At 36.8% G+C, this 19,098-nt stretch overlaps 1 long non-coding RNA gene across 1 annotated transcript in view; it reads right to left on the minus strand.

The window, feature by feature from the left end:
* Window positions 1-10,491: 10,491 nt before the first annotated feature.
* LOC129658898 (uncharacterized) overlaps window positions 10,492-19,098 on the minus strand; it is a 37,835-nt gene continuing 29,228 nt past the window's right edge. Inside the window, exon 3 of the long non-coding RNA XR_008717566.1 lies at window positions 10,492-11,124. This is a non-coding gene — a long non-coding RNA (uncharacterized LOC129658898). The remainder of the gene's footprint in view (window positions 11,125-19,098) is intronic.

The following is a 19,098-nucleotide window of genomic DNA, read 5'->3' on the forward strand; positions in this document are numbered from 1 at the left end:
CGCTTGCTCCTTGGAAGAAAATCTATGACAAATATAGACAGCATATTAAAAAGCAGAGACATTACTTTACTGACAAAGGTCCATCTAGTCAAAGCTATGGTTTTTCCAGTAGTCATGTATGGATGTGAGAGTCGGACCATAAAGAAAGCTGAGTGCTGAAGAATTGATGCTGTTGAACTGTGGTGTTGTAGAAGACTCTTGAGAGTCCCATGGACAACAAGGAGATCAAACCAGTCCATCCTAAAGGAAATCAGTCCTGAATTTTCATTGGAAGAACTAATGCTGAAGCTGAAGCTCCTTGGCCACTTGAAGCTGAAGCTCCTTGGCCACCTGATGCAAAGAGCTAACTCATTAGAAAAGACCCTGATGCCGGGAAAGACTGAAGGCAGGAGGAAAAGGGGACGGCAGAGGATGGTTGGATGGAATCACTGACTCGATGGACATGAGTTTGAGCAAGCTCCGAGAGTTGGTGATGGACAGGGAAGCCTGGTGTGCTGTAGTCCATGGGGTCACAAAGAGTCAGACCCGACTGAGCGACTGAACTGATGAACTTGTGGGGTATTGCTAAAAGAAAGACCGGCAGTCATAGCAGTGAGCCACAATCACAAGAATAAGTATAAGAGGCAGCCATTGTGTGGGAAGCCATCACAACTGAAGTATTATAGGCAGGAAATCTTCAGGACCTTTATATCTGGTGCACGCCACAGCTGCTGAGCTAAGACGTCAAGACAGCCATCCTGAAAGAAAATACTGCCCTTGCTGTAGCCATGTTATGTGGTATTAGGAGAACTACATCATCACCACTGGAAGTCATTTTGGACACGCAGGCAACTGTCAGTACTTGGCACACATGCAGAAGAATTCTGTCACTGGAGATAAATATCCAAATAAGATTTACTAATCCCATGGCAACACCATGAAAGACTGTCATCAAGATCAGTCATTCAATTAACAACAAAGAACTTTGACTTAAGGAGATGAATTAACGGAAAGGTCTTCAAAGAATGTTTAATACTATAGGAGAGACAAAACAGGAAATTCAATAAAATATATAAAAACAAGAAAAAATGGTTATGAAGCAAACATAATAGTAATAAAATAATCAGTTAAAGGTCTGTCAAATGAAAAATGTACTCATTAATAAATTTCATTGTTGTTTAGTCGCTAAGTCATGCCCGACACTTTTGCGGCCCCATGGACTGTAGCCCACCAGGCTCCTCTGTCCATGGGATTTCCCAGACAAGAATCCTGGAGTGGGTTGCCATTTCCTTCTCCAGGGGATTTTCCTGACCCAGGGACTGAACCTGTCTCTGCTGCATTGGTAGGTGGATACTTTACCAATGACCCCTAGAGAAGCCATATACAACTTAATAAACAGACTGACTAACATACTGGATCTACTTCCAAGTAAGTTGGTAAACTGGAATATACTTCTGTGAGATTCCTCCAGGACATAATACGGAGGTAATGAGATGTAAACTCTCGAGAAAATTTTAAAAGACACAGAAAACAGATTAGAAGTTCTAATGTCTGACAATGAATCTTCCTAAGAGGAGAAGAAAGACAAAAAGGAAGAGCTATGGTTGGAGAAATAGAGACGAAGAATTTCTAAGAACTAAGTGACAGGATTCTTTTGTCCAAAGAGTTCATCACTGCTACCAGAAAAAAACAATTCAGAAAAATAAAAAAACAGGCCTAGAAACAAACATTTCAGACCATGAAGGTTTAAAAAGAAAAATCCTTTATTTCTCCTCTTCTTCCTCTACTTAATAGGTTCTTCCACTTTCTTTTTTTTTTTTTTGCAATTGTTTATAGACAATTTTGAAGTATAATAGTTTATTTTTGTTTGTTTGTTTGTTTTAAGGAGTACATTTTATTTGCATGTCTAGAAAATGCTTATTATGAAGTTCTTTGTGTGTGTGTGTGTGTGTGTGTGTGTGTGTGTTTAATTTTATTTTTAAACTTTACATAATTGTATTAGTTTTGCCAAATATCAAAATGAATCCGCCACAGGTATACATGTGTTCCCCATCCTGAACCCTCCTCCCTCCTCCCTCCCCATTCCATCCCTCTGGGTCGTCCCAGTGCACCAGCCCCAAGCATCCAGTATCGTGCATCGAACCTGGACTGGCAACTCATTTCATACATGATATTTTACATGTTTCAATGCCATTCTCCCAAATCTTCCCACCCTCTCCCTCTCTCACAGAGTCCATAAGACTGTTCTATACATCAGTGTCTCTTTTGCTGTCTCGTACACAGGGTTATTGTTACCATCTTTCTAAATTCCATATATATGCGTTAGTATACTGTATTGGTGTTTTTCTTTCTGGCTTACTTCACTCTGTATAATAGGCTCCAGTTTCAGCCACCTCATTAGAACTGATTCAAATATATTCTTTTTAATGGCTGAGTAATACTCCATTGTGTATATGTACCACAGCTTTCTTATCCATTCATCTGCTGATGGACATCTAGGTTGCTTCCATGTCCTGGCTATTATAAACAGTGCTGCGATGAACATTGGGGTACACGTGTCTCTTTCCCTTCTGGTCTTCCACTTTCTGAAAGCACAGGAGGCAGTCGTGAGTCTGGAGCTGAGGAGGTGTTGGGCCATGCAGCAAGCAACCAATTCAAGGAGGTGGCGGTAGAGGCAAAGGCCAAGCAGACATGAGGTGGGGAGGATGGATAAGGGAGTGGGAAGGGCTGATGATGGAGCAAAGGCCAAACATATGGCTCCTGTGGTCAGGAGATCAGTTATATACAGAGAGACTGAGAAAAGAAGTAACTATACTAAAGACAATAGAGGAATTCCCTAGTGGGCCAGGGTTAGCACTTGTGCTTTTACTGCTGTGGGCCTGGGTTCAATCCCCGGGCAAGAAACTAAGATCCCACAAGCCATGTGGCAGGGCCTAAATAAATAAATAAACGACACTATAAAGATGACTAATGATACTGTGAGCCAGATTTTTCAGTGTTGGAGAAGTGAGTTACAAATAAGAAAAGGAGGATGACTAGAAAGAAGCTTGAGCTGTTAAATTGGAATTGGAGATACCAGTGTGAAGTCATGTTTGAACATACTTTATACATTTCTCTGGATAGATATATAAATATACATAGATATGTATGTGTCATAATATGTGTATACATATGTCCATACGCACATATATATTTTGCACCTTCTTTGGAGACCATCTAGAAGCAATGACACTTTAGTAACTAACAATGAACATAAGTGAGTGCCCAGATATTAGTTTCAAAATTCCATCTTCCTCTAAAGGAACCTAAAATCCTTGGGGAAATAACTGATTTCAGGATGGAGGCAAGAAAAGTATAAGATAGATGGTCCTGGAATATCTTGGTGTGCCAGAATATAAGAAAGTACTTAAAGAATAACTGGGCAGGGTGTGGGCCAGTTACATAATGGGTAATATATCTGGTTACAGATTAGAAGAATAATTGGGCATGTTAAAAGGACATAAGAGCCAGCTTTCAAGAGGTTCATACTGGCCAAATTAAACAATTTGAGCATTAAAATAATGGTAGTAGTAGTGGTAATGTTTGTCAGTCAGTCGTGTCTGACTCTTTGCAACCCCATGGACTGTAGCCTGCCTGGCTCCTCTGTCCCTGAGATTTCCCAGGCAAGAATACTGGAGTGTGTAGCCATTCCCTTCTCCAGGGGATCTTCCTGACCCAAGGATCAAACCCAGGGATCAAACATGCGTCTCTTGTGTCTCCTGCATTGGCAGGCAGATTCTTTACCACTAGCACCACCTGGGAAATCCAAATAGGAATTGATTAAAACTCAGTGAATAAAACAGAAATCCCTGAGTTGATACATACATATACACATACATAAAAGGGGTGATAATTCTACTACTTTCTTAGTAGAATTCCTATTAACAAGTAGACCAAAGTGGGAAAAAGACAGAAATAGAAAATTACCATCCGGCACCAGCCATATGGTAGTTGATTCAGGTGGAAGTAGTCAATAGATGCTAAGGTTTCTGGGTTTGATGAAGAATGGCTATTGATATAATCCAATATCTCCCTCCAAAATAGCTATCAATTACAAAAAGGAAGCTGAAGCCTTCATAATGGAGAAGTAGAAGAAACCAATATGATCAGGGTCAACATCAAAAAGAAGTTAAAAACATGACTTTCATAGAAATTCAGAAAGATCACACGTCCAAGATTTATAAACTGCTTATTTGTAAGTAATCAAAAATGAAAAAAAATTGTTAATTTAGGAAAAAATATTACCTAGAACTTGGAAATAAGGCAGCACATCTTTTAATGTCATTAAAGAGCAAAGATCTACCCAACAATTACTTAAGGCAGAGTTCTGCAATTTTATCAGTAACGTACTGAAGAGCATATGTTCTTGATCTTGCAGCCACAGGGCGGCCATCACAGCCACTCAACCTTGTTGCTGCCACACGAAAGGAGCCACAGACATCCCCCATGTATGAATTAATGACTGAACTTGACTCATACTGCACTGGATTTGCCTGCAGGCTGTAGTTTACCAAGCCCTAATCGAGAGAAATATATGTAAAATAAGAGGAAATGGGCGGGCAGAGAAACAAGAATTATAATAATTTGAAAATTCATACAAGAGAGCAGAAATAATTCTAAACATATCAGTAATTATAATAAATATAAATGGATTAAATTATCCAAAACAGATTTAAACTATTCAAGCTCTGTTTAACAACAACAAAATGCCAGGCTAGTTGCAATCAAAAGAAACCTGAGAGTGTCTGATTAATAAAAGAATTGAAGGCAAAAGTCATTAAGAAATGAAGGAATGGCTTCATTCACATAAAAGCCATAAAATACATAGTCATCAAACAACATAAAATGTATCAGAATGAAAAGAAAAAACTCAGAACTGGAAAGATAAACTAATAGGCTTACAGAAATAGCAGGAACTTTTAAGATACGTATTTCAGATAGCAGAATAGATCAAGCAGATTCAAAATAAGTGTGGTGGACAATGTCGGAATGATATAACAACATTTGCTAATATATATAAGTATGTACCTGTGTGTCTACTTAGATATTTCTATACATACACAAACATATGTATATATAGAGAGAGATCAGTATATACATGAATACATACATGCACTCAGAAAATAAACACTTTTTTAATATAAGTAAGAAATTTATGATAAATAACCACATGCTACCCACAAGGGAAGTTTCAACAAATACAAACACAAAACCAAAAAAAATATTATGCACACCATGTTCACTGCCCCAGATACAATAAAATCAGGTATATATAACTAAAAGATAGTGAAAAAACAGTAAAAACACATGGAATAATAGTAAATTATTTTGGGGCTTTCAAAACTATCATTTGAAATTGATAACATCTTAAAATTGAAGAAATATAAGCCTACATTTTCTATTCAAAATTGCAAAATCCAGAAAGCTCTGAAAAGTCTGAGGTAAGTTTTTAATTTATTTGGCATCAAAACAGAATCTGATCTGAAATTTTTAGTAGGAGAAGATATTCTGAAGTGACAAGAGACCATTTAAATACTTAATCCTATGGAGTGTGAATATTCATTTTTTGCCATTCATTGATGGCAAAAAAAAAAAAAAAATTTCTGAGTAACCAGTGCTATCCCAGGACCCTCTGGAAGAAGTTACATAATAAATTTATATGAATTATGTTACCATTCTAAAAATCTAAGAATTTTTCAACTCCAAACAGATATCAAACTCAAGTGGTTTCTAAAGGGATTGTAGACTGGTACAGAATTTCTTCTATATTCTGAACCTAAGAGAAAGCATAATGAAGGGAGCTTGTCAGCTCCAATATCAATTTTTCTACCTCCTAAAAGCATCCTAATCAAATACTTTTCTGTGGCAAGACTCCAATTTATGACTATTATAATATACAAACTTAAACTTTTTAATTTTTTTCCTTTCATGCAGAGAATAATGGAATGCAAATATTTTTCCTTGCCTAGAGGCAAGGTTTGAATATTAAGAAAGAGAACTAATATTTTGCTTGCTAATGATTCAACCTCTAAAGGTAATGAGCCATCAAAGTTTACTGTCAGGAAAAAAACAAGAGAACTAAACAAGGAAAGAAAAACTGCCTGTAAGGAAAGTCCAAATAGAGAGGAACAGATTTGCCCCCCTCCACCCCTTATTCCTGACAAAAAGGAAGCTGGAAAGAGGTGAGGAAATGAGAGGGGGTAACAAAAGGAGCCCTGGGAAATTTGGAGCCCAAGAAGGGAGCTTGCAATCTGGGAAGAAACCAGTAGGTAGATCTAATTAAGAACCACTGCCAAGAGCACCAATCCAGTGCCCATATGGTGAATGCAAGCTGAATAAGCTGGAGCCTTCACTTGAGTAAGAATGTCACACAACTCCAGGTGATCCTCTCCTTAGCAACAAGAAAGGACTTTAGAACCCAGTGGTTCATCTACTGATTTTGAGCCTTGATGATGTCTTCTGGACTACAGGATTTTATTGTTTGAATAACCCAAAATCTTCCTCCTGATTATCATGTTTCAGACCCTCTTAAATTCAAGATGCATGCATGTGTGGTTAGTTGCTCAGTAGCGTCCAACTTTTTGTGACCCACGGACTGTAGCCTGCCAGACTCCTCTGTCCATGGAATTTCTCAGGCGAGAACACGGGAGTGGCTTGCCATTTCCTCCTCCAGGGATCTTCCTGACCCAACAATCGAATATACATCTCTTGCATCTCCTGCACGGGCAGGCAGAGTCTTTACCACTGAACCCCCTGGGAAAACCAACGATAGGAGAGATGAAATCCTGGACAACTAGGGTAGTATTAATGATGGGGAAATTACTCCTTGCATTTCTGGTGCCGATGAAGGGGTACAGAACTGAGAAAGATTTTATTTTGTAAGTGGCTTAAGAGATTCTTCAAATTCTGAATGATTTATAAATATATAATAATACATGTTCCTCTTTATTGGTAATTGTTATCAGAAGTGTGGGCAGTTTTAGTTACTAAACCAATCTTGGAAATAAAGAAACAAACCAGGCTTTGAAATAAAGAGTACAACAAAAATCATATTAAAAATAATTGCAGTGTAACAGATTTAATGAGAAAATATTTCTCTATAGGTACTACTAAGGTACACAAACTAAAGCAACAACAAAACCCTGAGAAATCTTTGTAATCTTAAGGACATATTTCCTGCACTGAGTGGGTCTTTATCTCAAGCCTGGGGAAAGAAACAAGCTCTTGTCTTTCATACTTTCATTGACCATCATTATACTCATTCAAATCTACCTAAATTCCATCCCCACATAAATTCAGTTTCCATTAAGAGTTTCCATAAATGACAAGCCCAAGGGAGCATTAGGTTAGATGATAATTTTCAAAAGAAGATCAAATGTCGTTCATACAAATGTAAAATTAACACATGTCAAAGATGTTACTTAACTCATTAATTAAATGAGGGACCCATTTCAATGGGTTCAAAAGGGGGATCACAAAGAATACATACTGCTGAATCTGTAATACTGAGATGAATTTGCAAAACTGGCTTTCCCACAGGAGGAAAATGTTTTCCTTCTATCAGAAAAATATTTTTACATGTCTACAGACAAGAATTATTTGCATTATGGTGCTATTGGTAAAGAACTCGCCTGCCAGTGCAGGAGACTTAAGAGATGCGGGTTCGATCCCTGGGTCAGGAAGATCCCCTGCAGGACGACATGGCAACCCACTCCAGTATTCTTGCCTGGAGAATCCCATGGACAGAGGAGCCTGGCGGGCTACAGTCCATGGAGTCACAAAGAGTCGGACACAACTAAAGCGACTTAGCACTCGTCCATTTTATACAACTTTGTACAAAGTTGTAAAACAGCTTAGTTAGAGACAAAGTTCCATATCCCTATAGATTCAGATAATCTCCAAAGGCTCTAAAATTGAATTGAAAATATAGACAGTCACTCCTTTGTTTGTCTTGCAGTCGTAAATTTCCCCTTTACAAATATTATTGAAAACAATTTTTTAAATCTCACAGCTATTTCCATAATTCTCCAAGTAAAGCTGAAGGTTCTGTTTTAAAGGAAATGCTTATCACTTATGTGGATTATAATGAAATGTCAAGACTTTTGATAGTTGTCAAAGTATCAATGATAGTGAGTAGGCAGAAATAATCAGTTCTTGTTCTGACACTTAGTAGATAGAGTTTGCAAACACTTAGGCAAGGATAAAGAGAAAGATATTTTTTCAGTTGTTACTTTAAAAATAATATTCAGTAGAAGAAACATCTTGATAGTCATCAACAGCAATATCAATAAATATGTTTATATGTACTATAATATTTCTGGGTAGAACTAAGATTAATAGAAGGAATTTGTTAATTCTCAAAAAAGGCTTCAGTTCAGTTAAGTTCAGTTGCTCAGTCGTGTCTAACTCTTTGTGACCCCATGGACTGTAGCAGGCCAGGCCTCCCTGTCCATCACCAACTTCCAGTTTACTCAAACTCATGTCCATTGATTCAGTGAGTTGATTCAGTGAGGCCATCCAACCATCTCATCCTCTGTCATCCCCTTCTTCTCCCACCTTCAATTTTTCCCAGCATCAGGGTCTTTTCCAAAAAGTCAGTTCTTTGCATCAGGTGTTCAAGTACTGGAGTTTCAGCTTCAACATCAGTCCTTCCAGTGCATATTTAGGACTGATTTCCTTTAGGATGAACTGGTTGGATCACCTTACAGTCCAAGAGACTCTCAAGAGTCTTCTCCAACACCACAGTTCAAAAGCATCAATTCTTTGGTGCCCAGCTTTCTTTAGAGTCCAACTCTCACATCCATACATGACTACTGGAAAAACCATAGTCTTGACTAGATGGACCTTTGTTGGAAAAGTAATGTCTCTGCTTTTGAATATGCTATCTAGGTTGGTCATAACTTTTCTTCCAAGGAGTAAGGGTCTTTTAATTTCATGGCTTGCAGTCACCATCTGCAGTGATTTTGGAGCCCCAAAAAATAAAGTCTGACACTGTTTACACTGTTTCCCCATCTATTTGCCACAAAGTGATGGGACCAGATGCCATGATCTTAGTTTTCTGGATGTTGAGCCTTAAGCCAACTTTTTTACTCTCCTCTTTCACTTTCATCAAGAGGCTTTTTAGTTCTTCTTCACTTTCTGCCATAAGGGCGGTGTCATCTGCATAGCTGAGGTTATTGATATTTCTCCCGGCTATCTTGATTCCAGCTTGTGCTTCTTCCAGCTCAGTGTTTCTCATGATGTACTCTGCGTATAAGCTAAATAAGCAGGGTGACAATATACAGCCTTGACGTGCTCCTTTCCCGATTTGGAAACAGTCTGTTGTTCATGTCCAGTTCTAACTGTTGCTTCCTGACCTGCATATAGGTTTCTCAAGAGGCAGGTCAGGTGGTCTGGTATTCCCATCTCTTTCTGAATTTTCCACAGTTTATTGTGATCCACACAGTCAAAGGCTTTGGCATAATCAATAAAGCAGAAATAGATGTTTTTCTGGAACTCTCTTGCTTTTTTGATGATCCAGCAGATGTTGGCAAGTTGATCTCTGGTTCCTCTGCCTTTTCTAAAACCAGCTTGAACATCTGGAAGTTCACAGTTCATGTACTGATGAAACCTGGCTTGGAGAATTTTGAGCATTACTTTACTAGTATGTGAGATGAGTGCAATTGTGCAATAGGTTGAGCATCTTTGGCACTGCCTTTTTTGGGGATTGGAATGAAAACTGACCTTTTCTAGTCCTGTGACCACTGCTGCATTTTCCACATTTCCTGGCATACTGAGTGCAGCACTTTCACAGCATCATCTTTTAGGATTTGAACTAGCTCAACTGGAATTCCATCACCTCCACTAGCTTTGTTTATAGTGATGCTTCCTAAGGCTCACTTGACCTCACATTCCAGGATGTCTGGCTCTAGGTGAGTGATCACACCATCGTGATTATTTGGGTCGTGAAGATCTTTTTTGTATAGTTCTTCTGGGTACTCTTGCCACCTCTTCTTAATATCTTTTGCTTCTGTTAGGTCCATACCATTTCTGTCCTTTATTGAGCCCATCTTTGCATGAAATGTTCCCTTGGTATCTCTAATTTTCTTGAAGAGATCTCTAGTCTTTCCCCATTCTGTTGTTTTCCTCTATTTCTTTGCACTGGTCACTGAGGAAGGCTTTCTTATCTCTCCTTGCTGTTCTTTGGAACTCTGCATTCAAATGGGTATATCTTTCTTTTTCTCCTTTGCCTTTAGCTTCTCTTCTTTTCACAGCTATCTATAAGGCCTCCTCAGACAGCCATTTTGCTGTTTTGCATTTCTTTTTCTTGGGGATGGTCTTGATCCCTCTCTCCTGTACAATGTCATGAACCTCCATCCATAGTTCATCAGGCACTCTATCAGATCAAATCAAATCAAATCAAATCAAAAAAGGGGTTACTGAGAGAATATTTAGCAAGTTGCTCAAAGTTTTTTAGAGACATTTTAAAGAGACTTGGGCCACTCAAATTGTTTATTTTTGAAATATGTTTTACAGTCTAAAACAACAAAAATACAGTGAATTAAATGCTAAGGATAGCTGACACACTAAGTATAGATCAAAATATTGGTACAACAGGTTTTCTTTAACACATTATACATCACGTATGTTGAGGTCTCATATATAGCCCAAAGAAAGCCACCCTGCTTTTATAAATTTTGAGTCATCATGTCTCTGTGTAAATGTTATAGCACTGACATAATTTTAGGGCGCTCTCCTTACGGTTTAAAGCCAAGCCTTCCAATCACAGATAAAACCCACAAATTATAACACCAAGAACGTATCTTATTTTCTAAAAAGTATTACTTGCTGACACAACGGAACTATACTATAGTAAAAAATAGGAATTCTCCTTGTATATTTCTTAAAAGAAAGCTGGGAAGACTCTGCTTCCAGTTAATACAGCAAAGTTAAATATCAGAGTAATTCTCTTGTCAAAATTAATTATAAAATGCATGACACAATAGCTTGACACATTAGCGAGTACTGACAGCAGGGAGAACGTGAGAAGCAGCGGTCCTGGAGAGAAGGCAAGCACGCGGAGATGAGCCTCTCTGCTCTGTGATCTTCCTCAAGACACCCGCAGATCTGCCACGGAGAGAAACAGAGGCTAAACACAAAGACAAACCTGGCTGCAACATTCTCACTGGGCTGAAGAGACAGGATTCAGAGTTGAGGGCATCCAACAGGGTAGACTGGAGAAGGAAATGGCAGCCCCTCCCATATTCTTGCCTGGAAGATCCCATGGACAGATGAGCCTGGTGACCTAAATTCCATGGTGTCGCAGAAGAGTTAGACATGGCTTAGCGGCTAAACAATAGGGTAGACTTGAAGAAAATGAGAAAACACATAAAAAGTGTACCTGAAATTCTGCATGCAACTTCCCTGCAAAGGGTTTTCCATCTTTGAAACCACATATGCACAGAGCAAGACTCGCAGAAACCTAGCCAAAAATAGTAGTATGACAGCTAAGCAAAGACCCTGGCAGTATGGTAGTGCTGAGGACATGTAGGTTATCATTCAGGGCTCAGAAAGTAGAGGTGACACAGGAAACACCCTCATGACTGAGACCACTGAAAAGCTATCCCTTAGAAGGAAGGACTTTGTCCTAAGAATGAAGGCGATTTAGAATAAGACCAATGCCATCAGAGTACAGAATCCGTTTTCCACTAGATCAAGGTGATCTGCCATGGCTCTCTTCCTGTCAAATGAAATTAAACTATCTTGGGGAAAGACACCATCACCTATGATCTCTATGATTTTTCATTCAGAATATCAATGCTTCATCAAATATTACTAGAGAAAATAAGAAATTGGAACATATAGCAAAAAAAAAAAAAGGAAAAATTAGAGAACAGATATAGAACTAAAGATGATTCAGCTGTTGGAGTTATCATTAGATTTTAAAATAACAATGCTTAATGTATTCTTTATAACAGAGAGAAGGGTGGAAATTTTATAAGAAAACAGGGATCTACTAAAAAGAATCAAGTATAAATTGTATGAATGAAAACTGATAATAATTGAAATCAAGAATCCAATACATATGTTTAATAGCAGAAAAGGCAAAGATTAGAAAACCGAAAGAGAATAACTAGGAAACATACATGAGAAAAGGCAGAGAGAATATTCAACAGGGACAGTTCAAAGGGAAAAGAACAGTCTTTTTTTTTTTTTTAATTTTTAAACTTTACATAATTGTCTTAGTTTTGCCAAATATCAAAATGAATCCGCCACAGGCATACATGTGTTCCCCACCCTGAACCCTCCTCCCTCCTCCCTCCCCATATGCACATGCAACAGAATAAAGCTGAACCACATACAAAATGAACTCAAAATAGGTTATATCCATAAATGTAAAGCTAAAGTCATAAAACATCTCCAGGACTCTAGCTTTAGCAATGGTTTCTTAGATATGCCGCCAAAAGCACAAGTGACAAAAATTAAAAAATGCATAAATTGGATTTCAATAAATTAAAACATCTGCACGTCAAAGGACATCACCAAGAAAATGAAAAAAAAAAACCCTTAAATAATGGGAGAAAATACCAGCAAATTATGTATTTGATAAGAGATACAAACAGAATATAAAAAGAACTATAAGAATGAAGTACATATCTATGCTCATATAGATAAAGCTTGAAAATATTTTGCTAAGTGAGAGAAGCCACACAAAGGTGATAGTTTTGTGATTCTATTTTTATGAAATGTCCAAAATATGCAAATTTATAGAGACAAAAAGGAGATTATCAGTTGCCAAGGGCAGGGAGAAAATGGAATATGAATTGATAACAGGTACAAGGTTTCTTCAGGGATGATGAAATTAGACAGCATTTACGACTGTATAAATATAAATTAGACATTATATTTCAGTTCAGTTCAGTTGCTCAGTCGTGTTCGACTCTTTGCAACGCCATGGACTGCAGCACACCAGGCTTCCCTGTCCATCACCAACTCCCAGAGTTTACTCAAACTCATGTCCATTAAGTCAGTGATGAAATCCAACCATCTCATCCTCTGTGGTCCCCTTCTCCTCCTGCCTTCAATCTTTCCCAGCATCAGGGTCTTTTCAAATGAGTCAGTTCTTCGCATCAGGTGGCCAAAATACTGGCATTTCAGTTTCAACATCAGTCCTTCGAATGAAAATTCAGGACTGAGCTCCTTTAGGATGGACTGGCTGGATCTCCTTGCAGTCCAAGGGACTCTCAAGAGTCTTCTCCAACACCACAGTTCAAAAGCATCAATTCTTTGGCGCTCAGCTTTCTTTATAGTCCAATTCTCACATCCATACATGACTGCTGGAAAAACCATAGCCTTGCCTAGAGGGACCTTTGTTGGCAAAGTAATTTGACAAATAAAGACAGAATATTTAGAGCGCTACAAATATAACAAAAAATAATGAATTGGAAATCTTTAAAAGGATGCATTTATGCTCTGTAAATTATTAATATGAATCAAGCTGTTATAAACTAAAATTCAAAAACAAGACTGAGAGAATTCAATGTAAGTATATGCTAAAAGACATACTAGCAAGGGTTTTTCCGTTAGGAAAATGATGAAGCTGTAAATCTTGTGATATAGGAATTAAGGAAAAGGATCAAAAGTTTAGAATGTAAGTAAATCTAAATTAATATTAGTTGATTTTTTAAAGTGACTTATGGGATTTAAAATATATGGAAACTAAGATATATAACAGCAGCAGCACAAAAAATGACAGTTACTCTAGTGAGAATGTTTATGAGATCCTTGCATTGTCCAGAAAGCAGTAAAAGCACTAATTTAAGCTGGATTCTAATTTAATGAAGGTAGTAATAATTCAAGAATGCATGTTGTAATCTCTTTATTAACTGTAATATCTTACCATCTGGAATATTTTCAGATGTATTATTATCAAGAAAAAAACAGAAAAAGAATAATATACTTACTAATTCAAAATAATTTAGTAAAAAGGAAAAAACAGACAAGAAATAAAATGAAATCAAGCCTAATATAGTACATTTAAACATAAATAATAGTAATTATATCAAATATAAACGGATCATATCCTCCAATTGAAGGACAAAATTATTCAAATAGATTTTTAAAAATCTGTATACTGCTTACAGAACCTTAAATTAAGGTATTTTATTTAAGACCTCACCTTAAATGTAAGGAAACAAAAGTTGAAAGAAATGTATGGAAAAAGAGATTATATGCAAACACTAACCAAAAGGGAGATGTTGAAACTATAGATAGATAAGATAAAGAAAACTTTAATGCAAAAATCAATAACTAGAAATAAAGAGAGATGTGAGAGTATGATTTTAAAAACAGTCAATTCAAAAGTATTTTATAATAATCTATATTTGTATGTACCTAGTAATGAAATGTCAAAATATGCAAAGCAATTACTGACAGTTAAAAGGATAGTTAATACACAATTCTGGCTGAAGATATTAATAAAATTTTGGTAATGATCAGAGCAGACAAAGATATCAAAAGGATATAGCAGGGCAAGAAAAAGAAACTATAAGCATACAAGTTGAAAAGTAAGAAGTCTTTACTTGCAGACATTAAAATCTTTTATGTAGAAAACCCCAAGGAATATGCTTTAGAAATTAATAGAACTAATAGAGAAGTTTTCCAAGGTCATAAGATATAAGATTAATATAAAAAGTTAATAGTATTTCTCTATATTAGCAAAACAATCCAAAAACAAAATGAAGAAAACAATCACAATCGCAGTAACATTAAAATTTAACAGTAAATTGAGTTAAAATTCAAGTTTGAGCTAACATTCAAAGTCTGAATTACAGAATCAACAAAATAATGATAAAATCCCAGTAGTTTTATTTTAAAATTTAACAAGTGATTCTAAAATTTATATAGAATTGCAAATAATCTATAGTAGCTAGAAAATTTTCAAACAATAAGAAAAAAGTTAGAGAGTTTATACTACCTGATTTCAAAATATACTATAAGGCTACAATAGTCTGGACAATGTGATCTTGGAATAAGGATAGACATACAGAACAGACAGTCCAGAAATGAACTTATATTACAGCCAACTGACTTTTTTCCAAGTCAAGCAAAATACGTATTAATAATACAAAGGTACTTTGAAAATCCACAAATCTTTAAAAACTAAATAACAAATTTCTAAACAGACCCTATGGCCAACAGATTTTTGACAAAGACACCAAGATACTTTAATGGGAAAGAATAATGTTTTCAAAAAACAGAAAAAATATCCACATGTTAAAAATAAACTTAGATATCTTATATCACATACAAAAATTAACTCAAAATGGATCACAATCCTAAATACAAGATATAAAACTATAATATTTTAAGAGAAGATGTAGGAGAAGATCTTTCTGACCTGGAGTAGGTAAAGAATTTTTAGATATGATACCAAAGCACAATCAATAAGAAAAAAACTATAAATTGAATTTTATTAGTATCTTTTAAACTTTATTCTTCAAAGAACACTGTTTATGGAAATAAAAAGACAAAGCACAGACTAGGAGAAAATATTTACAAAACATATATCTGATAAAGGACTAATATCTAAAACATATAAAGAACAATTAAAACTCTAGAATAAGAAGACATACAACTCAATTTTTTAAATGAGCAAAAGATTTGATGGCACAACAAAAGATGGTCAACATTACTAGTCACAGGAGAAAGGCAAATTAAGCTACAATGAGATACTACTACATCTGCTAGAATGACTGAAATTGGAAAGACTTATCAACATCAAGTATGATTGCAGATGTGGAGACACTAAAACATTTTTATGCTGCTGGAGAGTGAAAGATTAAAGTGGTCTGGTAGGTTTTTGGATGTGGAAACTTATCATATGTCCAAGAAATTCTATCCCATGTATCTTTGATACATGTAATAAAAAATGTATGCCCACACAAAGACTTGTATTAATATATGAATGTTCAGAGAAGCTTATTCAAAATAGCCAAAAAGTATAAACAAAAGAGAATAGACAATGTAAACATCAACCCCGGATGATCCAAACATTGAAATTAGTAGATGTCAAAAATCTAGAAATAACAAAATTAAAACCACCAAAGCAAAAAATAGTATTTAGTCAGAGTTTATTGTACATTTAAGAATAGTTTGTGAACTGGGAGTTTTCAAATTTAAAACTAATATGAAGCTCAGGGTATGACATTATAGGGCAGCTTATAATGTAAAAATGATTGATAATTATTACAATGGGGGTTTCCATAACACAGGGAATTTGTTAAAAGGATCATCTGATACCAGTTTTAGGAAGACAACTTAACATTTCTTTTATAATTGTCAGAACCATTTACAAGAAGCTAATCAAGTTAAATTTCACTTGCTTTGCAAAATAGTCTAAATCAAGTTACACTTATATGATTTAATTGGTCTTGTCTGCTCAGGAAATTATCAAGTCTGGGTTCCATTTTGTACTTAATTTTAACACAGGCAAGGATTTTTAGAACAGCTATTATAACTATACTCATTGAGGCAAAGAAAAATAGTATGGTAAACGATAAGTTTATTTAACTTATATGCAGAGTACATCATGAGAAACGCTGGACTGGAAGAAACACAAGCTGGAATCAAGATTGCCGGGAGAAATATCAATAACTTCAGATATGCAGATGACACCACCCTTATGGCAGAAAGTGAAGAGGAACTAAAAAGCCTCTTGATGAAAGTGAAAGTGGAGAGTAAAAAAAGCTCAACATTCAGAAAACGAAGATCATGGCATCCGGTCCCATCACTTCATGGCAAATAGATGGGGAAACAGTGGAAGCAGTGTCAGACTTTATTTTTTTGGTCTCCAAAATCACTGCAGATGGTGACTGCAGCCATGAAATTAAAAGACGCTTACTCCTTGGAAGAAAAGTTATGACCAACCTAGATAGCATATTCAAGAGCAGAGACATTACTTTGCCAACAAAGGTTCGTCTAGTCAAGGCTATGGTTTTTCCTGTGGTCATGTATGGATGTGAGAGCTGGACTGTGAAGAAGGCTGAGCGCCGAAGAATTGATGCTTTTGAACTGTGGTGTTGGAGAAGACTCTTGAGAGTCCCTTGGACTGCAAGGAGATCCAACCAGTCCATTCTGAGGGAGATCAGCCCTGAGATTTCTTTGGAAGGAATGATGCTAAAGCTGAAACTCCAGTACTTTGGCCACCTCATGCGAAGAGTTGACTCATTGGAAAAGACTGTGATGCTGGGAGGGATTGGGGGCAGGAGGAGAAGGGGACGACAGAGGATGAGATGGCTGGATGGCATCACTGACTCGATGGATGTGAGTCTGAGTGAACTCCGGGAGTTGGTAACGGACAGGGAGGCCTGGCGTGCTGCAATTCATGGGGTCGCAAAGAGTCGGACACGACTGAGCTACTGATCTGATCTGAAACTATACGCAGGTCAGGAAGCAACAGTTAGAACTGGACATGGAAAAACAGACTGGTTCCAAATAGGAAAAGGAATACGTCAAGGCTGTATATTGTCACCCTGATGGTTTAACTTATATGCAGAGTACCTTATGAGAAATGCTGGGCTGGAAGAAGCACAAGCTGGAATCAAGATTGCCAGGAGAAATATCAATAACCTCAGATATGCAGATGACACCACCCTTATGGCATAAAGTGAAGAGGAACTAAAAAGCCTCTTGATGAAAGTGAAAGTGGAGAGTGAAAAAGTTGGCTTAAAGCTCAGTATTCAGAAAACTAAGATCATGGCATCTGGTCCCATCACTTCGTGGGAAATAGATGGGGAAACAGTGGAAACAGTGTCAGACTTTATTTTGGAGGGCTCCAAAATCACTACAGATGGTGATTGCAGCCATGAAATTAAAAGATGCTTACTCCTTGGAAGGAAAGTTATGACCAACCTAGATAGCATATTGAAAAGCAGAGATATAACTTTGCCAACAAAGGTCCGTCTAGTCAAGGTTATGGTTTTTCCTGTGGTCATGTATGGATGTGAGAGTTGGACTGTAAAGAAAGCTGAGCACCGAAGAATTGATGCTTTTGAACTGTGGTGTTGGAGAAGACTCTTGAGAATCCCTAGGACTGCGAGGAGATCCAACCAGTCCATCCTAAAGGAGATTAGTCCTGGGTGTTCATTGGAAGGACTGATGCTGAGCTGAAACTTCAATACTTTGGCTACCTCATGTGAAGAGTTGACTCATTGGAAAAGACCCTAATGCTGGGAGGGATTGGGGTCAGGAGGAGAAGGAGATGACAGAGGATGAGATGGCTGGATGGCATCATCAACTGGATGGACATGTCCATCAACTAAGTGAACTCGGGGAGTTGGTGATGGACAGGGAGGCCTGGCATGCTGTGATTCAAGAGGTCGCAAAGAGTCGGACATGACTGAGCAACTGAACTGAACTGAACTGAATGAATGAAAAGTTAGGGAATCTCATTGAAGATATAGAAATTATGCAAAAGAAACTAATAAATTCTAAAACTGAAAATGAAATATCAAATTAAAAATATTCTTGGATAAGCTTAAATAATAGAGATGACAGAGAAAACAGCTTGATGATACAATAGAAATTATCCAATCTGAAAAATAAACCAAAAAATTTAGAAGAAAATTAATAGAGCCTCAATGTCAAAAGATCTAACACATATGTATTGGAAGCCCAGGATGAGAAGACGTATGGCCAAAAAAGCATTTGAAAAAATAACCAAAATTTTTCCAAATTTGGTGAAATGCCTAAAAATAAAAGGTTGGTGAACCCAGAACATGATAAATATTTAAAAAGCTATATGTAGAAACATCATAATCTAACTGCTGAAAATCAAAGAAAAAGAAAAATCTTGCAAGCAGTCAGAAAAAAAATGACGCAGTTACACAGGAGAAAACAATCCTGATGATTACAGACTTTTCAATCTAAACTATAGAGGCCAGAATTTCATGAAAGTATCTTCCGGGTGTTGAAAGAAGAAACTGTCAGTCCAGAATTCCATGTGCAGCAAACACATCTTTCAAAAACTAAGGTGAAATAATGTTTTCAAATAAAAGAAAACTAAGAAAATTTGTCACCTAACAGATATGCTGAAATGCT

Source organism: Bubalus kerabau, chromosome 8, assembly GCF_029407905.1.
Source record: "Bubalus kerabau isolate K-KA32 ecotype Philippines breed swamp buffalo chromosome 8, PCC_UOA_SB_1v2, whole genome shotgun sequence".
In the NCBI taxonomy this organism is placed as follows: Eukaryota; Metazoa; Chordata; class Mammalia; order Artiodactyla; family Bovidae; genus Bubalus; species Bubalus kerabau.